General features: G+C 47.4%; 1 long non-coding RNA gene across 1 annotated transcript in view; it reads right to left on the bottom strand.

Moving 5' to 3' along the window:
* Positions 1-3401: 3401 nt before the first annotated feature.
* The window catches only part of LOC138294165 (uncharacterized), a 407566-nt gene continuing 382967 nt past the window's right edge, over positions 3402-28000 (bottom strand). The window contains exon 3 of the long non-coding RNA XR_011203233.1: positions 3402-5062. This is a non-coding gene — a long non-coding RNA (uncharacterized lncRNA). The remainder of the gene's footprint in view (positions 5063-28000) is intronic.

The following is a 28000-nucleotide window of genomic DNA, read 5'->3' as shown; positions in this document are numbered from 1 at the left end:
ATTTCAGCTATTCTCTCTTTAACCAGCACATATATCAGTCTCCCGATACAGATGTAGCCTGGGTGTAACTCATAGACATTTTGCTCCGCGACCTAAAAGTGAGTAAGTATGGAGCGTTTAAGTAACACCGTTATGGTCTGTTATCCATGACCTCTGTTTTTATTTATTTATCTTTTTTTTAAACACAACTTTCGGGGGGCTAAAGACGTAATTCTTCTATTTTTATAATAAACATCACACATGTGTCTTTCTATGACCCTTTCTATCAAACTTTTGTCAAAATAGGTACCTAACCCATGCATGCGCCCCAGTTTTGAGCAGGGTTCAGAAGCGTGTCGGATCTCATTGACAGTTTCTGTCAAGATCTTAATCATATCGATGTGGACCCCTTTATTCACAGCTGCCAGCCCGTACACCACCCTTAACCTATATACCTTGTGCGGGTCTAAACGGCTGCATATGTTCCGAATTGTTCTGGCAGTGTACGACTCGTATAGACAGTCGTGAGCCTCCTGCTGTGGTTCGTTAATTTTATGCCCGTAACACAGGTTATAATAGTCACGTTTAACACATGTGTTCACAACTGCTGCCGTAAAACCTTTAACAGGCCATATGGCGTCGTAGGTTACGCCCGGCGTTTCCTTTTCATAATCGGTGCTAATGTAAGTGCTGACACATTTCTTACCCTGCTCTTTGTTCTGGCCTGTAATACTTTCAGACTGTCTGGAACAGCATAAGCAATAAAAATGTACATTGTTAACCTTTGGCCTAGTGCATCTCTTTCTGGAGTTGTTTTCTACGGTTCAAACAGAAAACAAAAGACATACTAATAGTTAAAAGTATGATAACTATGTATACACGATAAATGTCTATAGAGTTTTTACTAACCTCAACATTTTCACCACCCTCAGCGGCACCTCTGAAATCTTGCAGGTTCATTGGTGTATAAGTGACTTTGGATTTTACAGTTGCTGGTTGCATCAGGATGGCCTCTGGATCTGGGCCGTCCTAAAAACCCATGTCTTCATAGATCGGCAAATTTGGCGGTGCTACACCTTCTTCAGCATCTTTAGTGTTGTCGAAGTTGATTGCATCACTTAGTTTGTCTTTCGAGGTTTCACTGTCGCTGCTATCAACCTTGATGGGGGATACCAGTTGCGCCAAATCCTTGAGGCTAAGCTTTTCAAGCCGTTGGCAGAGTTCCTCGTGCAACCCAGTAACATCGGAACCCCCATCTTTAGGTGGAGTCTGCTGTTCATTATAAATCCACCACCAACGGTGCAAGGGCCTGATAGTATCTATTGATAGGGTTCTGGGCTCCTAAGGCTGTGGCTTTTCTGGCTATTGGACTGTATCTCTTCATGTTGCCTAGACACCCTATTCCAATGCTAGATCATGGTTTGACATGTTACTCTAACCGCCCCTTATATGTATTCGGCAGTTCAAAAAGGGCGTACGCCTTTACAACCCATAACTATCACATGCTCACCATGGCAGCTCTAATACGCTGCAAGGTTACACGTGTTGCTAACCATATGTCACGGCTTTTGCACCATTTGACCATCCCCTCTTTTTGGATTAGCCAACCGTAAGAAGGTCTGGCCTGCCCGCCCACTTCGCCGCCCTGTGAGGGGGCCACCAAGCAGCCACTTGGTCCTGAATGCCTGACATGTCCAGACCTGTCCTCTTAGGCTCTAAAACTGCTTGCACAACACCAAGGCCTTCATTTTACACAGCCCATAGATCAATACCCAGGGGCCGGAACCCTGGCACATGGCTAACACGTGACACCATGAGGTCACAAACCATGTGACACCTCTACACCTACGTCAGTTCCGGGGCGGGCTCTCTGGGGCACCGGAAGTCCCAGTAACGGAAGTGACGTCACTGCCGGGGCGGGATAACTTTCACTTTAAAGTTGATGAGGAAAGGTATCCTACTACTGTTGTCCTTCTATAGAAAGATATAAATTGAATTTCAACTATGCTGTACTGGAACCACTGTGTAACATTTTGTAAATACCTGGGAGCTGTTGTAATCCAGAACTGTAATGCTTTAAATTGGTAATATTTGCCACTTTTGACAAACCTGTGATATAGGTGGTGTGCCGAGTGGATGGTGATCCGGGTCAAAGTATGTGAAAATGGTGTCCTTGAGATCAATGGTCACCATGAAATCCACAAAGAAGAGCAGCAGAATAATATCTTTCAGAGTTGTCATTCTGAAACGCTTTGGGATGATATACTGGTTGAGCATTCATGTATAATCAGCCTTAGCATTCCATCTTTTTTGGGACTAAGGCAGTACAGTGTGTAAAGTCGTGACTCTTGTGGTAAGGTTGGACAAGGTCAATCACTGCCTTTAGCACCAATGCTTGCACCTCCTCTTGACGCAGGCCTTGGTGATTCCCAATGGAATGGTCTTTGGTTTCTTGTGCTAAAGACCTTTTCCTTGGTGTGTGCACAACCTGAGAATCATCAAAGTATAGTGTGGGTGTATTTCAATGTGCAATCTTTGTCCTAGAAGAGTTTCCTTAGGAGCCCTTTGACAATTGTTCATCGGAGTCAGCAGAGGATTCATAAGCATGTCTCTGTTCCTCATAGGTTTCCTGAGTACAAGAAGGCCCCCCCCCCTGATAACAGAGTGAATTTGACCAATCCTGGGCATGGAGGAGGCACTGTATTCTGTAATGCATCCACCATCTATCTCTTCAGTGCACTCTAGTGCTTTTGCACAGGCAGGCCTGTGATGCCCAACAGTTCGATTCCTCATTGTCCATTAGCAAACAAAGATACCAGACCATATGTTGGTCAGACTATGGTGTTTTGCCTTACTTTTGACTGAGCCAAGATATACACACTGAAAGGAGTCGAAAAGATTCTCTGGAATGCACTTCTTATTCTGAAGAAGACAATTATTATAGCTTTTTGTAATGTTTGTGAAGGAAGGTTTGAATAGTAAAAAGTGTACTTTCAAAATGTGCAACAACAACGTATGACAATGTGTAAGTAAACTTGAATCTATAAACAGCAAATATATACATGCAAGGATACAAACACATATTGATATATGGATATATATTCATACACAACACAAGCAAATGATTTTTAAAAATTCATCACCATAGGGCCTGTCAGATGCTTCATCTTTCTCATGCTAGCAAGAAGATGACGCCATCCTATGCGAGAAAGAGATCTCCACCCTCACGGGACAGTTGTCAGGCATTTGACGTCCAATCCTGACCAAGGTCTCGGAATTCACTGCTACTTTTTATATTTTAAAGAAACGTGGAAAAGGCTTTCTGGAAAACCCCTCCCCTAAGAATAAAATATTAAAAAATGCTGCCTAGTTTAGGTAAGCTTTGAAAAGCATCTCTCCCAAAGTCAAACCGTTCTCTGCTTGTATTATAAACATCAACCTGGTACATTCTTATCATGCTGACTGCTTACCTCCTACATATTATGTACCAGTCCGAGGTGATAATATGTCCGAGCTCTTCGGTTAGAAGGAAACCACGCAGAAATGAAAAACACGTTGCATAACATGTTTGTGCGGGAACAATACTCGTATCTTTAACGTGGCGGTGAAGCTAAGCTGAACACAAAATGGAATTTAGGATGAATACAAAATGGAGTCTAGAACCAGTGACCATTAAAGTGACAGTGGGAAGCTAAGCCAGGTGCAAAGTGGTGCAACACGACATCAGTGGTCAACACACAAATATCACTACATTGCACCCTTTGACCAGTGAGTTGTGTAGCCTACAGGTTTAAAATCAACTTTCTTCGGTCAAAAGATTGCAAGCAAATTAGGAATACATTTGCACATAGCAACATAATGATTTAATAAGAACTAATGCTACAAAAATTCCATCAAAAAACTTTGCGGAATTGTCCGAAATCAGGTGACCATTGAAATAACCAGTCCCACCATCCCTGATCTACATCCTGCTTTACCCCTTTCTCTAATGTATGTAGGGTATCAATGTGGGCCTTGATAGATTAAGAGTGGTCAGAAAGATTAAAACAACACATGCCTTCAAATTCATTGCAAGCATGATTAGATTTTAGCGAAAGGTAGTCTATAGCAGCTCTGTTTTGTAATGCAGCTTTCCGGGTACCATGCACATCTAGTAAAAATTCAGATAAAGCAATAGAAGTATGGTTAATATTTTTAACTATTAGACAAGCAAGCTTATTGATTAACCTAGAGTTGTATAAAACCAAGCATGCCTGATTGGGATAATAGTTGAATATCTGAATCACAATTTTCATCTAGTTGCATAGTATCTCTGGGATAGCGAGTATGTATTGAGTTAGATGGAAACATCGTGAGTCCCAGGCATGTAAAAGTACACGGCCTGCCCATTATGTTAGCTGGAATGTACGTTTCCACACGAAAACAGCCAGCCAACTGGCAACTTGACATGTTTAATTTGACTGGCAGCAGTCAATAGATGACGAAAAACCATATGATTCAACATATTTTTGCAATGTCTGTCCGTTTGGGAAAAGCACAAAACTCTATGTTCCCACAGTAAATTTTGAGAGGTTGATGTTTTCTTTTCTAAGCGCAATGGGATGCATTTTCCAATGTCACAAGAATTTCCGGACATGTAGTAACACACGTCAGCGGTAGTAATGTTGTAGGTGATTATCTGAGTGAGGTTGTCCCATTTTTCATTGGTTGTTTCCTGACAGTCCCTGCAACACTCATAGGGACTGAAGTGGGTTTCTACATCATGTTCTTGCACGTCTTTATCACAGTTAGTAGAATTGAAAATTTCTAACAAGATGCTTGTTGGTGTTGGTCTGGCGATCAAACATGCTGACAAAACATCCACAGTGCTTCGCATCGCGCCCATGCAGAAATCAGATCTGTTGAGCACAGTTTGCACCAAATGAATCCAAATGTTGTCATTCAGATGCAGTAAAGTTGTTGTACGACATGATCGATCAATCGAGTTGAAGTTGGGGGTGTTGGGTCTCTCCTAACCCCACACGCAGACGACCAAAAGGAGACCACACGGAACACTCGCAGAAAAAACAAGCTGCAGTATCATCTGTAAAAGAAACAAGTATGATCATTCTCGCAAATAACATTTATCAGCTGGAATCTGTCCCCATTTTTCCCTTCCTGGTTTCATGATCAACAGAACATTATTGGGGCCCTTTGCTATAATTTCTGCAGGTTCTGGAGGGCTATTTGGGGATTCAACCCACACTTTAGCACCAGGGTTTTTATCAGTGGAACCGAAGCCTCCCTCCCTATGTACAGTAAGAAGGGCTGGGGCAGTCCCCTTCCTCACCAATCCTCCATACACCGGAATTATGACAAGTTGGGCAATTCTGTCTCCAATTTGAATGAATAAGTCAACTTCTCCACTATTTAACAGAATAACTTTGATTTCTCCTTGGTAATCTGCATCAATCACTCCCCCTAAAATATGAATATGTTTGAGGGCCAACCCAGATCTGGGAGAAATCAATCCAAAATGCTCTGGGGGAATCTGTACTCCAACATCTGTTTCACACAACGCTATGTCTCGGGGGTTTAGTCTGTAAGCTTGTAAAGCATGTAAGTCAAGACCTGGAGATTCAGGTGTGGCTCCTTAAGGAGCTAAGGCTTCAGGTTTTATTTCCCAGTATGTGATGGTATTGGTGGCCATATGTGGTTGTATTTGCAAAGCTGGAGTTAACATTCGCATCAAAGGTGTTTCAAGATTTTGTTAATGGTCTATTGTTCAGAATCTGGAGGGCTTCATTTAAATGCTCTCTCCAGTTTTTCAAAGTTGCATCAGATAATTTTTGCAATTGAGCTTTCAGTAAACCATTCATTCTCTCAATTAGTCCTGAGGCCTGGGCATAGTAAGGAATATGACATATACACTCAATATTGTGCTGAGAACAGCAGTCCTGTACCAGTTTGCCTTTGAAGTGTGACCCATTGTCACTCTGGACCTGGAGTGGTACTCCATAGTATAACATTAACAAGTCCAAAGTTCTGATACGTATTGTGCTGAGTAGCACGTTTACAAGGGACAGCAATCAGGTATCCAGAATAAGTGTCCACTAAGGTGCAGGCGTATTGACACCCACAACTAATCGGTAGTGGTTCAATGTAATCAATTTGCCATATCTGTCCTGGTAAATTTCCTCTCCCCAATTGACTTTTAACTGTTTGCGGGACAGATCTTTATTGTGCGTGCTGACAAACAGGACATTGCAAAATTGCAGTTTTTATCAAGTCTAGGGGAATGTGCATCCCCCTAATCTCTGCCCACCTGTAAGTGGCTTTTTTTCCCTGGTGTCCCCATTTTTGGTGTGCCCATTTAGCCATCCCCACCAAGTCAGAATCCGATATTGCCACTTCTGTCACTGACATTTTGGCATTATCGTCTGCAAGGGAATTGAACCATCGTTCTAATGAGTCAATGAGACAATGAGCATCCACAAGATAAACTGTGACTTTACTTTGTTCTAACATTTCCCAAATTTCCTGCCACAACTCTTTGCCGCACACCTCCTTTGAGTGGATAAACCAGTTATGTGCATGCCATGTGGGAAGCCAGGTAGCTAACCTATTGGCAGTGGGCCAAGAGTCAGTGTAAATATGACAAGTCCCAGGCAGCTCTTGCTTTAGAGCCTGATACACAGCATACAATTCTGCATATTAGCTACTTTTTCCTTCTCCGGTGGTGGTTAGTAACTTTTTGGTAACTGGATTGTATGACACTGCTTTCCAATGCCTTTTGGTACCCACATCTTTGGATGAACCATCCGTGAACCACACAAGTTTCTTATCCTCAGGGGACAAGGATTCAAATAGTGCACCCCATCTTACTGGTGACTCTTTTACCTGGAGTACCTCCTGCACCCTTTCCTCATCCTGTATAGGGGCTTGTGACACATGTTCATGTAGGGCTGCAGTGCCTGCCGGTCCTACTCGAGCCCTGTCTTGTATGCACCATTTCCAGCGTATTATGCTAGCCTCTTGTGCATGTCCTATACGGTGAGAATTAGGTGAACTCATCACCCATTGCATAATTGGTATTTCAGGTCTCAGAATTACATTATGACCTAGTGTTATTTGCTCAGTATCCACTAGAGCCCAATAACAGGCCAATAGCTTTTTGTCAAAAGAAGTATAGCGCTCTCCAGAGTCAGGTAGTTTTCTGGTCCAACACTTCACGGGCACCCTCGTCCTTCCCTGTTTTTGCCACATACTCCAATTTGCATATTGTCCCTGGACAGTTACATGTAATTCAATGTCTCCATCCTGCAGTGGCCACAAGTCTAAGGCCTATTTAATTGCTTGCTTTGCCAAATCAAAATCACGCTGCTGCTCTTCACCCCATTCAAATTTGTGTTTTTTCCTTCTCACTTTGTACAGAGGGGCCAAAATCTGACTCAAATAAGGAATGTGCTGTCTCCAAAAATCAAACAATCGAATGCATTTCTGTGTTTCCTGATTAGTGCCAGGTGTGGCAAACTCAAGAATCTTTTGCTATGCTTGTGGTAACACTTCTCTGTGTCCCTGATTCTACTGAATGCCTAGAAACTTCACATTTTGAGATGGTCCTTGTGTCTTATCAGTGTTAATCATTCACCCCTTACTCTGCAAGAGTACAACTACTCTCTCCAACTGAATCTGCACCTGTTCTTCTGTCTTTTCCTGAATCATCACATCGTCAATTTAATGGGTCAGTTGCACACCCAGAATGACAGATACATCATCCAGGTGCTCTGCCACCAGCCGGTGACAGATAGTGGGACAATGTATGTACCCCATGGGTAAAGATAACATCTTAAATTGTCTGCCGTCATGGGAGAACGAAAATTGCTCTTGGCATTCTGGTGCCAATGGTATAGAGCAAAACGCATTGGCGATATCGATAGTGGTGTACCATGCCCCTGCATGTTTCTGTATCAGTTTAATCAAAGTGATGCTGTCTTGGACTACGGCTGTCAAAGGAGGTGTGTATTTATTCAGCTCGCAGTAATCAACTGCCATTTTGTACCACCCGTCAGGTTTACGCATGGGCCATAGAGGATTGATCCATTCAGTAGTAGATGGATCTATTACACCAGCCTCAATCAAGTCTTTTATGGTTTCACTTATTTCATCATGTCCTCCAGGTACTGTTTCAAATGAATTACCTTAGTTGCCAAGGGCACCTTTACCGGGGGAATTTTTAAACAACCCACTTCCATGGCAGCCAGTGAAATGTATCTTTTTATTCCAAACTGATAGCAACCATCATCCAAATACAGTCATTCCTTTCAAAATGTCAATTCCAAGTATGTATTCTTTTTTTGTGTGTGTTGTAATTCTTTATTCAAGAAAACAATAAGACATTACACAGAGCCTTTCCACGAAGCAAAGTACACGAACCTGGCGGTACAAACATTGCAATACAGAAATAGTTGGGTATACTGTCAGGCGCAGATGGACAGGAGAGCCTAACATGCCCTGTATCAAATCAGAAGCTCAATGAAACATCAAATGGTGTTGACCATAACGCAGTGTGTGAAAACGCCAGTAAGCTACCCCATTCCCAGTCTGAATTGGGTGCAGGACCTCTAGGAGTCCGGGTGAAATGTTGTGGGAGTGTATTTGATATGAGTGAGAGGACAGAGGCAAGAGGGAGGGAGGAAGGAGAGGGGAGGCCCGTCAGTAAGGAGGTAGAGTCAGGCCCAAACACGGGCATGTGCCTGTAATGAGCTAAAACACAGCGGGGGACAATGTGTTTGTATGTGTGTAGCCCCTGAGCAGGGGAATTACTGTAATGCACCCCGGAACAAGTAAGGAAGCGCTCAGTCCTCCGGTGCAGAGAGGAAGGGGGCCCACGTCCGAAGGAATCCGTCCACCTTATCCTGGAGGCTATAGATAATTTGTTCATGAGAGGCAGCTTGATACATTGCAGTGGTCGATTCTCTATGGGAAGGGGCTGTTTCTGTGCGCCAGTGTCTGAGGATGCACAATTTGGCCGTGGCTAGTGCTGTGTGCAGTAAACGTTGCTGTGGTCGGGGGAGGTCGTACAGATCGCTGGTATCATGCTGGAATAGGAGGGAAGGGGTAAGAGAGGGTGGTAAGGGTAGTGATTCCCTGAGGGTACACCCCACCGATCACCAGAAATGTTGGATGGCAGGGCAATCATGCAAGATGTGAAGTAAATCGCAGCGAGTGTGGGGACATCGCCAGCAGGAGGCATGAGATAGTAACCCTGCAGACTGCAGTTTCTGGGGAGTCCAGTACCAATCGTGTAGTGTCTTGAAGAGACTAAGGGGGTCATTACAACCCTGGCGGAAGGCGGAGAACCGTCGGTAAGACCGCCAACAGGCTGGCGGTCTTACCCCAGCGTATTATGACCATGGCGGTTACCGCCATGGTCATCCGGCGGTTCTCCGTTCCGCCCGCCAGGGCGCAGACGACCGCCGGGCTGGAGACCTGTGTCTCCAGCCCGGCGTCCGTCACTATACCGCCGGCGGTATTTTGACCCAGCTTACCGCCGCGGTTTTCCAGCGGTCTGAACCGCCATGAAAACCATGGCGGTAAGCACTATCAGTGCCAGGGAATTCCTTCCCTGGCACTGATAGGGGGCTCCTCCACCCCCCACCCCACCCCGACCCCCAACATCACATCACTCACACACGACACGCACGCAGGCACCACCTACATACTTACATACTTACATGCACACACGCCGACATACATGCCTGCATCCACACACACAGTCATACACGCACACCCACATTCAAACATACACGCACACATCCATACAGACATACCCACAGACATACACGCACTCACACACCCCCGCTACATACACACACGCACACCCCCATGCACGCACACAACACACAATGCCCCCCTACTCCCCTCCCCTCACGGACGATCGACTTACCTGGTCCGACGATCCTCCGGGAGGGGACGGAAGCCATGGGTGGAGCTCCGCCAACAGAACACCGCCACGGTGAAGCACAGGACATGATTCGCTGGGCGGTGTTCTGTTGGCGTGGCGGTGGAGGTGGAGCAACCTCCGCTTCCCCGCCTCCCGCCAGTATGGCTGTTGGCGGCTCTCCGTCGGAACAAGGACGGCCGGCTCCCAACGGTCATAATACGCCGAGCGGAAGACCGCCACCACTGGCGGTCTTCAGCACGGCGGTACCTCGGAATCTTGCGAAAAGACTGCCGAGGTCGTAATGACCCCCTAAATTTCAAGCGAGCTTCCCGAGCCCCACGATCCCTTGCCTCAATCAGATCTGCCCAATCCTCCATCACATATTCTGTTTGAAGTCGCGCCTGCCACTTGTCTTTGAGAGAGACTAAGAGGGGAAGGGAGAACAGATGGCGGTTCAGCAAGGTATGCATTCCCGATATGACTCCTCGGAAAAGACCCCAGGTTCCTAAGTAGTGGAGCACTGGGGATTATGAGAGTCGCCAGGGATGTGTCCCCATACGTCTCCCAAGACTGTGTTTGAGCTGCAGAAAACGCCACGAGTGATGGGCGGGTAGATCGAATTCCTCCCGGAGATCCGCAAAAGACTTCAATTGGCCATCGGTTAGAAGTTGATCAACACGCAGAAGGCCCTTTGATCGCCACTCCACCCAATCTATAGTATTTCCCCTATCATAAATCCTGCGTTGCTCCAGAGTGGAGCCCGGTCATGTATCAAGGGATCCACTCCTAATAGGTGGTGCGCTTGCCGCCAGGAGTTCCGCATGGCTCTGATCATGGGATTGATTGGCCGAGGAAGGGTATGTCTTGTGCTGTAGAGCACATTAAGTCCCAGTAGGGAGCGCAAGATCATCTGTTCCACCTCTACCCACAGCAGTGGCTCTTCGACTCCCGCCGGAAGAAGGAAGACCAGTTGCGAGAGGTGTAACGCAAGGGTGTAAGGTTTCACTGAGAGGAGACCCAGCCCACTTGACTCGCGCCGGGCAAGTAATGTAGACCTGGGTAGCCGTAGCGACCCCCAAACAAAGGTTCAGATGCGACAATCCATCTCTCTAAGGAGAGTCAAAGGGATCTGTAGAGGCAACATGCTGAGAACATATAGGAATCTCAGCAGGGTCACCATGCGCACCGCCTGTGCTCTACCCCACACAGGGAGGCCCAAATGTACCCATTTGTCAAAGTCCCTTTTCATGCTGGCAAGCAGCTGGTCTAGGTTGTCAGCCACCATATTCTCCAATCCTCTATTAATGTTGATGCCCAGATATTGAAGACGTGACTGCTTCCACTTGACCGTGAAGCCCTGCATGGACGCGCTTACTGTCACAGTGGATAGAGGCAATGCTTCGCTCTTATCCCAGTTTATCCTGTAACCTGAGAGAAGTTAAACGTCAGTTAGGTGGTTCGGAGCACTGGCAGGGACTTAGCTGGGTCAGTGAGAGTTAGTAAGATATCGTCGGCATGTAGGGAAATGGTGGAACTACCACCAGGAATGGGTACTCCGGTAATGAGACATGATCTGCGGATCACTACCGCTAAGGGTTCTACGGCCAGCAGGAACAGTAACCGTAACAGTGGCAGGGGGTAACCCTGACGGGTCCCCCTCCTGATAGAAAATACGTCAGATAGGAACCCACCGCAATTGACCTGTGCTGTTGGCAAGCCATATAACAAACGCACCTTATTAATAAAGCTGATCCTGAGTCTGAACCGTTTTAGAGTTTCAAAAAGGTACCATCTCGGCGTCCAGTGAGAGGGCAAGGGCCTCCTCCGAGAGTCCCGTGTCCGTTGAGGAGGGATATGGGGCGGTAACTGCCACAAAGGAGGGGATCCTTACCTGGTTTGGGTAGTACTACTATAGTACTACTATGGAAGCTTTGTTGGAGAGAGGGTGTAAGTATCCTGTCTGGTCTGCCCCGCGGAATGCCTCACATAGGGTGTCTACCATATCTGCTCCTGTCCATTTTTAGAATCCTGCTGAGAATCCATCCTCCTCAGGGGCCTTAAGGTAAGGGAGTTTGGCTATTGCTTGTTTGATCTCTTCTTTGCTGATGTCCGCTTCCAAAAGAGCCCTGCCAGCCTCTGAGAGGCTAGGTATGTTCGCTTTCTCAAAGAAGGTGGTCAGCTTATCCTGGTCTTCCACTGTTTCAGGGGTGTAGAGGGTCTGATAAAAGCAACCAAACTTGTCTGCTATCGCGTGGGGGCGTGTAATAAACATGCCATCAGTGCCATGCAAGGCTGGAATGGCCAGCGCCGCCTCTGTTTGGAGGAGTTGAGCTGCCAATAATCGTCTCGCCTTCTCTCCATGCTCAGTGACGACCTTTCAAGCGATGTAACACATATTCCGCTTGTGAGGTGAAGAGAGCATTAAGCTCCATTTTGGCCTGTTCCAGGCGACGTCGGGGGGAGGGAGTTAGGGTGTAATCACGGGTAGTCTGGGCTATGCAATCTTACAGAGCTCGCTGTTTGTCACACCCCTGGGCATTGGCAATGGCAGCGTCCCTCATAAGTTGCCCCCTTATCGTCGCCTTCGCCGCAGCCCACAGCAATTGGGGTGAGGAGACCGAGCCATTGTTGTTGAGTAAATAAGTGGTGACATGGGATCGGAGTTGCTCCTTCCCCCTCGGTGTCCGATATCTAGAAGTCTGAAGACGCCATGGCTTACGTCCCAGAGACACAAACCCCAGCTCCAGGGCCAATAAGACCGGGGAGTGGTCAGACAATGCGGCCGGTAAAATCTGGGACTCCTTAATCGTGTGCTGCAGTCGGTGGGTGATGAGGAAATAATCTAGTCTTCATTGGGTCCCATGAACTGGTGAGACAAAGGTATATTTATGGTCTGATGGATGGGAGAGACACCAATGATTCAGAAGACCATGATCTGAAAGGATATCACCAATGAGAGCCCGGTCAGCATTGTTGCTTATGTTGAGGCCACTAGACTGGTCTAGAATGGCGTCTCACGCCAGGTTCCAATCTCCACCTAGTCAGTACTGGGAGGCTCCAACCTCCGTCAGTAACTGATTTAGGAAGAGGAAAAAAAGGTGTTTGGAGCCCGTGGGAGCGTAAATGGAGCCAACACAGACCGTGGAAGCGCCCAGTTTAAGCTTGGCGAGAGTATAACGTCCCTCAGGGTCAGACCATGTTTTGAGGAGTCTGAATTGTAGAGATCGTCGAATGAGAATCACTACCCCGCATTTCCTCCCCGAGCCCTGCGTCTCAAAATGCACGGATGGGGCACCACTGAAGAGCACCTTCCCCACCCAATCTCTATGCTGTTTCTCCGATTCCGAGGGAGAAAGATGTGTTTCTTATAGAAGGGCGATGTCCATCTTTTTGGACTGCGGGTAGGATAAGACTTTTTGCCTCTTGATTTGTCATGCCATGGACGTTCCTCGAAAGGACCATCACCGGAACTGTCGACCGCATTTTTTAGGCTTAGTCTATAGGGTCTCAGTCAGCGTGTGATCCCCTTTACTCTAGCGCTCCTAAAGAAGAGACACCATGGTAGCGGCAATTTCAGGATGGGTGGGCACTGGGGGGAGGGGGGTTGGCTGTGGAGGGGACCCTCGGTCAGGGAAGAGGAGAGAGGCAAGTGGGCAGTCAAAAAGGCAAAGAGAGAGAGATGGGAAAGAACAGAATACGTGGGGAGAAGTAGAGTATGGACAGGCTAACTCAAAATATATTAGAATAGGATAAAAAGGAGAGAAGGGGGAGGCTAGGGAGGGAAGGTGGGGAATGGGGAGAAAAATCAGAGGATACAAAAAAAGAGACACTGAGTCGGGGTCTATAGGAGCTGAGGCAAATACCTCACTACTGTGGGCCCTGTTGAGCTGTGGGTCGGGACCTGCATGGCCCGCGCACCGAACGAGCGCAGTGGGGAAGGGGCAGGGGGCAAGCCAGAAGGGGCCAGCAATAAACAGCCAGGGGTAGACAATACTGAGCGGAATGTTCGGACAATTCAGAGGGGGCATTTGGGGAGCATTACGAGTCAGGGGGGAAACTCAGAGGAGATCAGGGAGGGAATCCATGGTAGAACCAAGATGAGTGGGTCCCAGCATGTCTCGGGTTGAAAGAGATAGGGTGACTGCCACGCCGTAGCCGATAGCACCAGGGAGAAACTATGGGGTCTCTGTGTCAATATCTCTAGTCGGCCCTGTGAGTATCCCTTAGGAAGGGAAGGGGCCAGGATCGGCAGATGGGGTATGGTAAGTAAGCATTAAGGTACGTTGGGGTCCCAGGATGCGGGAGATAAAGGGAAACACAGTGTGCCGCCTGGGAATCACCCCAGGGTAATGGACGATTGTATACGGGGGGACATGAAGTGGAGTCATGCAGGCTCCTGTGTTGGACTTCATGGTATGACCTCCAGTGGGCTATGGTCAGTAACAGTCTCGATCAACATGACGGGTGGAGGAGCCTCAGAAGAAAAGATAGGATCAAGAGGCGGGTCTATACCCAACAGCATAAATCAAGTAACGGATTTAAGACAAAACATCTCATAAAGTACTACTAACAGTGAACAAACTGGCCAGGGCAAGTTGAAACCAGAAACATATGAGGAACACATGAGGTAGTCAGCTTTCCGCTATATCCCCGAAGCCCCGTCTGAGGCAAGGCTCCAGAAATTATGGGGTATGCCCAGAAAGCCAGATGTTTTACTAGCCCTATGCATAGGGGTATACAATCTCAACAGTAGTGGTGAGAGCAATAACTACAGTGCTAGCAGCTCCCACCATAACGGAGGTAGATAGAGACAGGGGGTGGGCAGAAGTTACTTAGCAGTCCAACGAGGAAGTACTCGCTCCGGACTGGTGGACGTAGTTTCTCGGCTTCTTCAGAGGTTCAGCACTGCGGACGATCCGTGGTCGGCGACGGTTTCAAAGGGGATCGGGATTTGTCTCTGCCTTGATCCTGGGTGAGAGCGATCACAGCCTGAAGAGCATGTTCTCGGACTTCCTGTGATTTCATTGAGCGATCATAGGTCCTTCCCCTCTGCTGCGAAGCAGCGTGGTGGTGGGGAGCAGAAACAGAGAGAGGATCTCCCAGGGCAGGGGAACCTGGTCTTGGGTGAGCGGGGGTGTGATCCATGGGTTGCATAGCAAGGTCATCCAGAAAGGTGCTAAGGTTCAAGGAAGTCTCTTGATTTACCATCCTGGGTGATCCACATATGAGCTGGCTCAAAAAGACTGAATTTGATGTCCAGCTTCCTTAGTTGTGGTTGTAGAGCCAAGAATGCTTTCCGCTTATCGTTTGTTACTCTTGAGAAGTCCACGGCCACCTGTATTTCATGACCCTCTAGGGAGTACGGGCCTTGAGATCTGGCCGCAGAGATAACTTGGCGGGCTTGCTCTTGGTGGAGGAAGCAAGGAAGTTTTTAAGAAAGGCCTTGGCATCAGAGCCTTCCTTGTGTTCCAGTGTACCAAAAAAATGGACATTGTCTCTCCGGCTCCTGTCCTCCAAATCTGTGATCTTTGCCCGCAGGAACTGCCTCTCCGTGTCCTGTAGAGGCATTGCTGCGATGTCATCCTCGACGGTCGTGTGGCGTTGATCCAGGTCCGTTACCGTCACTTGGAAATGGGCTCTATCTGCCCTTATGGAGGTGGAGGCTGCAGAGAGGTCTGAGATCTTCAAGTCTATTGCCTCTAAGTGCCGTCCCACTGCAGTGATTTCCTGCAGTATGGGGTCAGTAGCATCGGCTGAGCAGGGGTCGGCCGGTGGAGCAAGGAGGGATCGCCTGCGCCACCATGGGTTTCGGTAGCGCAATAGAACAGCAGTTGGCGGGAGTGTCTGCCTGACAATTTCCCGCTTGGCATCGCCACCTGGAGAGAATGGGTCCAGGGGAGGATCTTCAGGATATCTTCGTGACAACGGGGCTATGTTGTCGCTGTGCGGGGGACGTAGGTGTCTCCTACTAGAGGAAAATCCAGCACAAGGACCCCTCAATGTGCTCCACGGAGTAGGCCTGGTGACAAAATAAATCCGACAGCAATAGGGCTATGTGGGCGTATCTGTTCTCAGGAGTGGTAGGCCAAACTTGCCTCACAGGTGCCAGTGAGCCGGTTGGACCCCAGGCGTCACTAGCACCCCAGCCGAGGCCTGTCACGTGCAGGCCCAATCACGGTGTGGGGCTCCAGCCCTGGCCGTGCATGGTGTGCAGCCTCAGTGCAAAGTGGGCCTGCTGTAGGCATGGGCCGATCACATTGGCAAGGGTGATGTTCCAGTACCTGGATCAGGGCGCTCCTCCAGAGGAACGGGGGATAAGATCCATCCCCTTAGCAACATCCAATACGCGCTGACTGTCACTCGCCGACGGAGAGCCCTCTTCTTTCGGGTCCCGATGTTCCAGGGGACAATCAATTGCAGATTAAAGCCTGCCTATGGGTCCATGTGTAGCTGAGGGGGGTAGCATGTCTATGCAGCTGGGGTAGCAGTGCACCCCCCTCAGGCGCCGCAGACTCCACGTGGCCCGTTGGTAAAGGTGTCCTCTGGTGGGTTCGGGATGTCTGCCACCTGCCCACTGGAGCGTAGAGCCGGCTCAACTGCAGGGAAGAAGACAGCAGGCAGCCTCGTCCCGTCTCTCCCTCTGCTCTCTCGTGTTCTCCGGGAGCTCGGGGGAGCCTCAGCTGGATCACAGGGGATCGTCGAACGTGGGTGGGCCCCAATCTACCACACGCGACCGGGCGCGATCTACCCCGGCCGCCTCTCTCACCTCGTGTCCTCTCCGCGCAAGGGGAGAATCCAGGCCACGGCTCCTTGCGCATCAGAGGGCCGCGGTACTGCAGCAGCCCCTTTGTGGTCCGTAGGAGGGAAGCGGACACCTCCCGGCACCCGCTGCCTGTGCGGGCGGGCAGCACACAACAGGGGGAAGCACCCCTGGCGATCGGCAGCCCCTCTGTGCCCCCAGGCTCAGTCCGGCATGCAGAGCTAACTATTCAGGCGGCCATTTCCTTCGGCGGCCAGACCACGCCGCCACATATGTATTCTAAAAGAGGCACAATCAGCACTCTTTTTGCTGTTCTCCCTATTTTCATTTGTATTGTAGTTTGTACAGCGGGGTCTGCCTTCCCCCAAGGCCTGTGATGGTGTAATGCAGTCTGTTAAACTTCTTAGGGTTCCCATAAATCAAAGTGGCCTCCACTCCGGTGTCAACTAAGGCTCAAACATTTTGCACATTTGTGTGTTTCCAATGTATTTCTAAATCAACATGAGGTCTGTTATTGCGATGAGCCTAACATTGTAACGGAGCCTGGCCAGTTTCCTAGTGTGATTTAAATCTGTCAACTTTTGCCCAAGTGAGATCTGGATATATGCTTTCTAATTTGCAAGCAGGCTCACTGCCGTTGCTGTTCTCAAAAGTTAACCAGTCACTGTCCACGTTTTCTTCACTCTCTCGTGAGGAAATATTTTTCTCCCTTTCCTTTCCTTCCCTTGATATCTGTGACTTGACTGGATTTCATGCTTGTTATTGCTTGCTTATGTTTCTGCTGCTTTCCTTTCGATCTAAACCCCTTTTACGGTACATCTCCCACAACCTTTTGGTATCTATCCCATCAGTCTGTACTTTTTTTCCACCGTCTTTTAGTAGCGCCGTAAACATGTCTTTTCTGGACACTCGTTTGTTATCTGTGCGACCCTCAGACCTTGAAGATCTCTCATGTTTATCCCAAATTCCTAATTCACCTAACTCTCTGACTGCTTTAGTACATCTTTTAAAGCCTTCCCTGTCTGGTTAATTAATAAAGTCATGATTACTTTATTATGACTACTTGTGATTACTTGCTTATAGGCAGGTGGAGCAAGGCGAATTATTTTGTTTCTTATTGGCACAGTAAACTGTCCATCTAACAACTGGTGTGCAGTGCCTAAGAAAATAGCAGATTTAATTGCCTCTTCCTTAATTCTCTGCATTGCATCACATAATGTATAGCAGGGCTTCTCATTGTGAGGCCACTCTGCATCAGTGGGGTACTTCAAATTACATCCCTCAACAACTAGTTGTAACAAAGTAGACTTGTGGTTTCCATGCAACCCCCTGAACTGTTCCTGTATTACTGGATCAGAACTTTGAGTACATAACTTGCGAGAGTCCCCAATATCTAACACAACACCGGAAGCACCAATTTCAAACAAACTCACAACCCAAGCAAGTAGGGACTCCCCTGTTCTCTGTTTAAAATGATCCATAATGTAATTTACTTCTTGCTGAGTGTAATCTTCTAAAGCATGTAATGCAACTCCTACTGGATCTTGTGGTGAGTGCTGCAGTTTTCGTCATAAAATTGGTTACGCACGCACCACATTGTACTCATGTAGGTCCCCCTGTTACCCACCTTTTTCACTCTCCTCTTTACTAGAGTTTGACAGCTCAATGCCTGTCCAAACGCTATCCGTCCAAGACGCATCTGGGCACCAATCCAAACCAGCAGTAGCAATGACTAAATTAACCTTTTTCTGATTTATCCTTCCTCTATGTTTAAGATATCTGTTTTGAGCTATTTTGATCGCAGCTAGTTTTGCAATAGTTTGATACGTGTCTGCCTTATCTTGTAATAATTTATTTTGGCAAGACAACATATTCTTTGAATCCACAAGCTGCTTTTCCAGTTGCTTATTTACCTTTTCTAACAGTTTATATTTGTCATGCATTTTTCTGTAGGCAGACAAACGTATCCACCCTCGTCTGCCAAGAACTGAAAGATCATTCCCTTCAACCGGTATTTTTCTTAAGAAAGACAGAACATCAGCTGGTTCTGTTTCCTTCAAACATTTGTCCCAGCTTTCTGATAAACCAGCTAAATGTGAAAATTCACTAGCTAACTCATCATAAGGTGCGTGGCACCATCAAGGAATTTGAAAAACACTCTTTTCACACACGTTTTTATAAGCAGATGCTTCTTTTACATGCGCACTTTTGACCTACAAACCCTTCCCTTGCCGACCTACGCCAAAGTGTTTTGCTTTACTTTTGACTGAGCCAAGATATACACACTGAAAGGAGTCGAAAAGATTCTCTGGAATGCACTTCATAATATGAAGAAGACATTTATTATAGCTTTTTGCAAGGTTTGTGAAGGAAGGTTTGAATAGTAAAAAGTGTACTTTCAAAATGTGCAACAACAACTTAAGACCATGAGTAAGGAATCTTCAATCTATAAACAGCAAATATATGCATGCAAGGATACAAACACTTATTGATATATGGATATATATTCATACACAATGCAAAGCAAATAATTATTCAAATTCATCACCGTAGGGCCTGTCAGATGCTTCATCCTTCTCATGCCAGCATGATGACCCCGTTCAACTGCGAGAAAGAGATCTCCACCCTCACGGGACAGATGTCAGGCATTTGACATCCAATCCTGACCGAGGTCTCAGAATTCACCGCTACTGAGCAGGGCCATCTTTCTATATCTTAAAGAACTGTGGAAAAGGGCTTTCTGGAAAAAACCCTCCCCTAAGAAGGAAATATAAAAAAATGCTGGCTAGTTTAGGTAAGCTTTGAAAGAAACGTGTTGAGAATTGGCCCCATCCCAGGGCATCTCTCCCAAAGTCAAACCGTTCTCTGCTTGTATTATAAACATCAGCCTGGTACATTCTTATCGTGCCTACATATTATGTACCAGTCCTAGGTGATAATATGTCCTAGCTCTTCGGTGAGAAGGAAAACACGCAGAAATGAAAAACACGTTGCATAACATGTTTGTGTGGAAAAATACTCATATCTTTAATGTGGTGGTGAAGCTAAGCTAAACATAAAATGGAATTTAGGCTGAATACAAAATGGAGTCTATAAACAATGACCACTAAAGTGGGCAGCTAAGCCAGGTACAAAGTGGTGTGACACGACATCAGTGGTCAACACACAAATATCACTACATATGGGAACTTACTGTTCCATTTTGGTCAAAGTTTAAAGAGAGTGTTCTCCTTGATATCTGTAAAGTCCTAAAAGAGGAAATCTTAGGCATGCCCCCAGAGTATGTGTTAAAAGAAGGTAAATTTGTTAAAACTGTTCTACAGTGTCTCCCAACAATGGAATATTCAAAGACATCTGTGGTAACTAAATGACAGATGTTCAACTTTGGCTACAGAAAGGACAGTAGATATTCCATAAGTCAAATTAATTATTCAACGATGGAAGAATTTAAACAAAGGGAGCTGCTACTTTTAGATACTAACAATCTTATCTTAGATGAGACCCGGACAGTACTACTTACTGGGCTAACCCATTTGAGAAACAATTTTATTTAGTGCCTCCTTGTTCCTGTATGTAGCATAGAGTTTTCATTATCTGTCCTTATTCTGACATCCTGGGTCGGGATCAGCAGCAGGAAGGCCTTCCTCACCAGCTTGACCGACCGTAACCTCAGCATGTTTATGTTCAGTTTTTGATCTTGAGAAATCCAAAGGGTACATGTGGACAGGTTGATTACATGCTCTTTTCAGTTATTCAGTGTGGCATCTGTTAGATGGAATGGTTGTTGTAGTTCGTAAAGGTCCTGCTGTGCGCATACATTTTCTTTTCCATCCACGAAGTCATGTCATGTTCCTCCTTTATCGTGGTTTGAACATATTCATTCCATTGGTCTAACATCTGGCTCCGTTGCATGCCTAGCTGTTCTTGCAGGGGTCTCATTCTAAAAGCAGAGACTGTTGGATCAGAGGGGTGAAAGGTTACATTATCTCAGAAAAAAACAATGTATTTTCCAACTGTAATACTATTGTTTATATCTTGGATGAGTTATTTCAGTCTTTCTCCTCTTTTCTGTGACAGGTAAGCCTTCAGAATATTTGCACTGATGTTCAATCCTAGAATTAAGATCAGCTATGCCGGCATGAATAGAGATTTTCATTTGTTGTTAGAATCAATTGTTTCAGCAGAGATAGTGACTGATGAAGCGTATCTGTGGTGTGGCACGACAACAGAGCTTTGATGAGACAACTGTGGAGATCTGGGAAGACCCTCACACCTTGACGATGTAAATTTGCAGGCAGATGAGCTATACCTTTCAAGAGGCCAAAAGGGAATGCTTTGAATTTATACTTTTTTAGCGCCGCATTTGCGCCGCTTTTTGACGCAAAAACGGCGCAAACTTGCAAAATACAATTGGATTTTGCATGTTTGCGCCGTTTTTGCATCAAAAAGCGGCACAAATGCGGCGCTAAAAAAGTATAAATATGGGCTTCGTGCTCACCAGCTACCATAAAGTGTAGGTATTTTTAGTCCAGTTAAGGTACTGGTAGGTGGAAATAAGCAACTTCAAGATCTATTGCTGCTAAATGGACATGGTTGATGGGTTGTAGGGCATCTAATAATGGGATCATGGTGAAAACTTGTGTCTCTATAAACCTGTTCAATGCTGTCAAGTATAGAAGTACGAATTACTTGCCTCTGGTAATGCTCTTTCCGGTGGATACTCCTACAGCAGATTCCCCACCTCCAGAACACTCCCAGGGCACATGACTGGATGTGGATGCCTCCACAGCAGTGCTTCCGTGTGCCACTAGGTGCCCTGAGTTAGCCTCATTCTGCCCTCAAAGCAATGGAGCAAACCCACATTACATACTCAAGCAGACCTGCCAATCAAATTGCAGATTAAAATAACATATAATAAATGTGCATTCTAAATGAATCACTTGCATTCACATTTAAACGATTAACTTCTGTAACCTAAAACGGGGATACTTAGCAGAGAAAATTCATAACAAATCCTATTGATGGATTTTCCGCTGCCCCTGTAAGGAGTGACAGTTCATCTCGATGTTAAAGCATCACTCATGAACGTGTATTACTTACCTCCACCCTGTAGTGAAATTCACAAGCTTCTTCAACAGCATGGGATTTATTTTCGGAATTTATTTTTTTAATAACCAAAACGTGATAGCTTGAATTCAATGTTAGCTAATGCAATTCCGAAAACTATAAATATATTGCTTACTAATGTGTTATCTAAAGAAGAGGGAGTGTGGCACTTGTTAATAACAAGAGCTTACACTGTAAAGTTATCAGTCCTATACTTGTGAGATCATATAGAGAGACGTCTGTCTGTTTGCTAAGGGGAAGTTTCTCAATGATTTCTAGTGGCCAATTATAAGCCGAAATATACAATTGAGCCCTAAACTTTATGAAATTATAGACACTTCTCTTCTCCATTTCCCAAACATGATTATTTTAGGGGATTTTAATGTTCATATAGATAATACACAAATTCCAGTAGTCATAGCCTTTGTTGAATGTATGGACTCGTTTGGTATTTCTCAAGCTGTTCAGGGAGCAACCCATGTTTTCGTTCAGGGAGAAACCATACTGTCAACCAGATTTGTAACTCTGTTAAATTACTAGAAGTTTTGAATTATCTGCCTGTGACCTTGGCTGTTTACTGTGTAAACTTTGACAAGGGAGGAAAAACCAATAGTCAACCTAGTCAGTATCGCAGCTACACACGGAATAATGATTTATTAATAATGATTTTGCTCACCGTCGAGATTCCAGAAGATCATTTAACAACTAATCTTGTTTTTAACGCAGGCTCGTTAGATATTTGTTATAAAACTGCAAAGCTTCTAAGTCTTCTTGACAATCAATCAATCAAGGATTTATAGAGTGCACTAATCACCCGTTAGGGTCTCAAGGCACTGGGGGGGGGGGGCTACTGGTCGTAGAGCCATGTCTTGAGGCGTTTCATGAATGTCAAGAGGTCTTGGGTCTGGCGAAGGTGGAGCGGTAGGGAGTTCCAGGTCTTGGCGGCTAGGTGAGAGAAGGATCTTCCTCCGGCGGTGGTGCGGCGGATGCGGGGGATGGAGGCGAGGCTGGCGGGTGGTGGTGTGAAGGTGAGTCTGTCGTTGAGGTAGGCTGGGCCTGTGTCGTGGAGGGCCTTGTGTGCTTGGATGAGGAGTTTGAAGGTGATCCTCTTTGATACTGGTAGCTAGTGAGGGTCTCTGAGGTGGGGGGAAATGTGGTTGCAACGTGGGATGTCCAGAATGAGGCGGGCGGATGCATTCTGGATTCTTTGCAGCTTTGTTAGGAGTTTGGTTGTTATTCCTGCATATAGGGTGTTTCTGTAGTCCAATCGGCTGCAGACCAGGGCGTGGGTAACAGTTTTCCTGGTTTCGACGGGAATCCACTTGAAGATTTTGTGGAGCATGGGGAGAGTGTTGTAGCAGGAAGAGGAGATGGCATTGACCTGCAGAGTCGTGCTGAGTGTGGAGTCCAAGATGAAGCCTAGGATGCGTGCGTGGATCGTGGGTGAGGGCGAGGTTCCCAGTGAGGTGGGCCACCCACCAGGAGTCATTCCAAGTTGAGGGGTTGGTGCCAAAAATTAGGATTTCTGTCTTGTCTGTGTTTAACTTGAGGTGGCTTGATTTCATCCTGCTGGCGTAGGCGTGAAGTCCGTTGTGGAGGTTGTTCTTTGCAGTTGTAGGGTCTTTCATGAGAGAGAGGATGAGCTGAGTGTCGTCTGCGTAGGAAACTATGTTGATGTGGTGGGTTTGTGCGATGTTGGCGAGGGGGGCCATGTAAACATTGAAGAGCGTGGGGCTGAGCGAAGATCCTTGTGGAACGCCACAGATGATTCTGGAGGGTTCTGACAGGAACGGTGGGAGGCGGACTCTCTGGGTTCTGCCTGAGAGAAATGATGAGATCCAGTCGAGTGCCTTGTCGCGGATTCCAGCATTGTGGAGGCATGTGCGGAGAGTGTGATGACATAGCGTGTCGAAAGCTGCGGAGAGGTCCAGGAGGATGAGTGCTGCTGTTTCTCCTTCGTCGAGCATGGTCCTAATGTCATCTGTGGCAGCAATGAGTGCAGTCTCGGTGCTGTGGTTTCTGCGGAATCCAGATTGGGAGGTGTTGAGTACCTTGCTGTGTTACAGGAACCGGGATAGTTGGCTGTTTACGTTTTTTTCGATTACCTTGGCTGGAAAGGGGAGGAGAGAGATCGGGCGGTAGTTCTTGGGGTCATCTGGGTCTGCCTTTGGTTTCTTTAGCAGGGTGTTGATTTCTGCGTGCTTCCATCTTTCTGGGAAGGTGGCTGACTCGAAGGAGCTGTTAATGGTTTTGCAGAGGTGGGGGGCGATGATGATGTTTACCTTATTGAAGATATGGTGTGGGCAGGGGTCCGATGGTGATCCGGAGTGGATGGAGGCCATGGTGGTGGCGGTGTGCTCTATGTTGACGGGGGTCCAGGTGTGGAGGAGGTGGGTGTTGCTTGGAGCTTTGGGTTCTTGGGTGTTTGTAGTCAGCTGGTGGGACTGGGGTTTGAAGCTATTGTGGATTTCTAATATCTTTCGACGGAAGTGGGTTGCCAGTGAGTTGCAGAACTCCTGTGATGGCGGGGGTTCGTTGGAGCAGGTACTGGGGGTGGAGAGCTCATTGATGATGCCGAAGAGCTCTTTACTGTTGTGAGCGTTGTCGTCGATGCGGTTTTTGAAGTGGGTCCTTTTGGTGGTGCGGATCAGTTGGTGATGTTTGCATAGGGCATCCTTGAAAGCGATGTGGTTGGAGTTGGTAGGGTCAAGGTGCCAGGTTTTTTCCATTCTGCGACATAGCCGTTTGGATTCCTGTAGTTCTGGGGTGAACCAGCTGGCCTTGATTCTGTGGGAAGTGTTTTTTTTTTTTTTGGAGCGGTGCAAGGGTATTGGCGCAATCTTCTATCCAGCGATGCAGGTTGGTGGTGGCTGTGCTAGGGTCCGGGGTCCCAGGGGGTGGGGCCCGGGTGAGAGTGGAGATCAGTTGATCCGTTGATATTTTGCTCCACTTGCATCAGGGGGGTTGTGTGCGGTAGTGGTGAGTGACTGGTTTCTGGTAGGAGAAGTGGATGCAGCGGTGGTCTGTCCAGCTGAGTTCGGTGGTGTGGCTGGAAGAAACGTGGTTGCTGGCTGAGAAGATGGGGTCGAGTGTGTGGCCTGCGGATTGGGTGGGTGAAGTGACGAGTTGCTTGAGGCTGAAGTTGGCGAGGTTATCGATTAGGTTGGTGGTGTTGATATTGTTGTTATTTTCTAGGTGGAAGTTTAGGTCACCGAGGAGGATGTAGTCTGTTGAGGCGAGAGCTTGGGAGCTGATGGTGTCGGCAATGTCGTCGCAGAACTGCGGTCTGGGTCCAGGGGGTCTGTAGACCAGTGTTCCTCTGAGTGTGTTGTTGGCGTTGATGTGGATTTTGAAGTGGAGGTGCTCGGCAGAGTTGATGGTGTCGTGGGAGTTGGTGGAGACTCTTATGGTGTTTTTGTGGACTATGGCGATTCCTCCTCCTGGTCTGTTGATTCGGTCTCTTCTGGTGATCTTGTAGTTTTCTGACACACTGTAGTTTTATGACACACTGTGGCGCCTCTGGTGATCTTGTAGTTTTCTGACACACTGTAGTTTTCTGACACACTGTGGCGCCTCGTAAAACATTTAGAACAGGAATACAAAAACCAGAATAAATGGTTGTCTTAAACGTTAAAAAGCACAGCCTAAAATTAAAGCAGTTTATTGAAGCCTAAATGAAGAGACACATGCTCTGAGGAAGGTGAATCACATTTTAGAGCTCAGTTAAAACAGTACAGGATTTTAAATATATCAATTTGTATTCAAAAGGATATTTTAGAATCTTCTAGTTTCGACTAGACACTTATTTCACGGATGCGCGCAATGGGTGTGCCTAAGGCAAGCATGTCTGCATCCGACCGGGACTAGGGGCCAGGGAAGCTGCCAGTTTTCGCCTAGGTGATCGGAACCTACACTATTCAAGGGAACAGCTTCCTAGCATGGCACCCGAGGTATGTTGTATGGGTGTGGAGGTGGTTTCCTCACCTCCAGAGCGAGGTTGGAAATGTAGGTAATGTGCCTGGACTGCTTATTGACTCCCTGCTGGAGGGGCAATTATCCTCCCCATTGGAGTCGGTATAGAAAGGAGTGGTCGGCGTAGAAGGAAGCCAACACTAGATAGTTTGATGTACGGGTTGATAAATGCTCGATCCCTGGGTAAACATAGCCTGGAAATAAATAAGGGAGACCATTTGGAGTGGAAGGTGGACTGTGTTCATGACTGAAACCTGGACCGAAGAAGATTCCGGCCCAGATATAGGCCCTCATTATGACATTTGCAGTAAGTGCAGCTTACCGCCATGCTGACTGCTGCCAACATACTGCGACTGCGGCGGTATAACGCTACGGGTATTATGACCCACACATAGAAATCCGCCACTATACAGACACACACACAAGTCTGCTAGCCCAAAGGTCAGTGATATAAGTGACGGTACCAAAACTCACACCGTTACGCCAACAGATATACGCCCACAGCATCATGATCCACGAATCACTGCGGCGGTTATTCAACCGCGGTAAACCATTGGCGGTACAGACCGCTGCGCTCAAAATACACACACAAATACAAAACAACACCACACTGGACAATTGAAAATTGAAAATACACACACCTGACACACATACACACACCACACCCACACATCCACACCAATATAAAACACACACCCACACTACCCACAACCCTTTACAACCCAGAGAATTTGACAAGTGAGAGAGAGACAAGCCAGGAGCCCCCACTGTATCTGAGCCACAAAGCACCATCACCCATACACCATCCACGCACCTCACAGCACACACCCCAACACATCACCCCACACACACCACTCACACTACACCCATGGCACCACAATGACACCCCAGATTCTCTGAGGAGGAGCTAAGGGTCATGATGGAGGAAATAATCCGGGCAGAGACACAGCTATTCGGATCACAGGTGCAGCAGGCATCCATTGCTAGGAAGATGGAGCTATGGCAGAGAGTCGTGGACAGGGTCAACGCCGTGGGACAGCACCCAAGAACCAGGGATGACATAAGGAACAGGTGGAATGACCTACGGGGGAAGGTACGTTCTGTGGTTGCAAGACACCAGATAGCAGTACAGAGGACTGGCGGTGGACCCCAACCTCCTCCCCCACAACTAACAACATGGGAGGAGCAAGTCTTGGCAATCATGCATACTGAGGGCCTGGCAGGAGTAGCAGGAGGACTGGACTCTGGTAAGTCAACTCTTTACTACTTTCACCCCCCTACCTGCATGCCAATACATACCCCCACCCCTACCCTCATCCCATCACCCCACAACCTCACATACACACCGCCATCACAACCCACCCCTCCCAGTACCCAACACTGTATGCAACAACAATGCATGAACACCACTCACAGCCCTGCATGGACATCCATCACCACAGCATGCATAGTAGTAGCAATCACTTAGCCAACCAAATTACAACTCACACAAGCCAAAGCTGCCTTGGTAATAACAACCATAGAAGGAAACACACCCATGCACAAGATGTCACACGCAGTAACAATAACACTGCATTTACGTACCCACAGGACCCCCACACAACGTCGCCAGAGAGGAGGTGCCAGCAACATCCAGTCCATCCAAGGAGGGGCCCACAGTGATGACAGCAGCTCTGCACGTCTGGATCAGGATGACCAACCTGGCCCATCAGGGACCTCTAGACAGACGGTGACCCAGCCACATTCCCAAACCACCACAGAGCTCCCCCCCTCAAGAAACACCACAACAGCACCCACCCTGCGGGCAAATCCCTCTGTTCCCAGGACACGTCAATCAGCAGTGTGTCCACCACTACAGGGACCCCAGGCAACCCCACAAACCCAGGACGATCAGGGACCTGGGTTCAGTGGCAGTGGGCACACGGTTCAGAGGGCAGAGGCGCAAGACAACAGGGAAGCTGGAAGGACTGCTGTGCAACAGGGGGAGGACAGGCCCAGGGAACCGACTCTCCACGAGGCACTCACCAACATCCTGGGAGCATACCACCATTCCCAGGAGACCATGACCAGATACTGGCCAAGCTGCAGGAGACCCAGCGGCTGCAGGAGGGACAGTATCTGCGGATCAGGGTGGCCCTGAGGGACATCCACACCACCCTGGTCACCATTGCAGGGGTGCTGACAGACATGGCCCACACCATGAGGGAGGCAGTGGCACACCAACGGGCCCCTGACACCAGCCACACCGAAGAACAGCC

This window comes from Pleurodeles waltl, chromosome 4_2, assembly GCF_031143425.1.
Source record: "Pleurodeles waltl isolate 20211129_DDA chromosome 4_2, aPleWal1.hap1.20221129, whole genome shotgun sequence".
Lineage (NCBI taxonomy): Eukaryota > Metazoa > Chordata > Amphibia > Caudata > Salamandridae > Pleurodeles > Pleurodeles waltl.
This window is presented reverse-complemented; position numbering and strand designations above follow the sequence as displayed.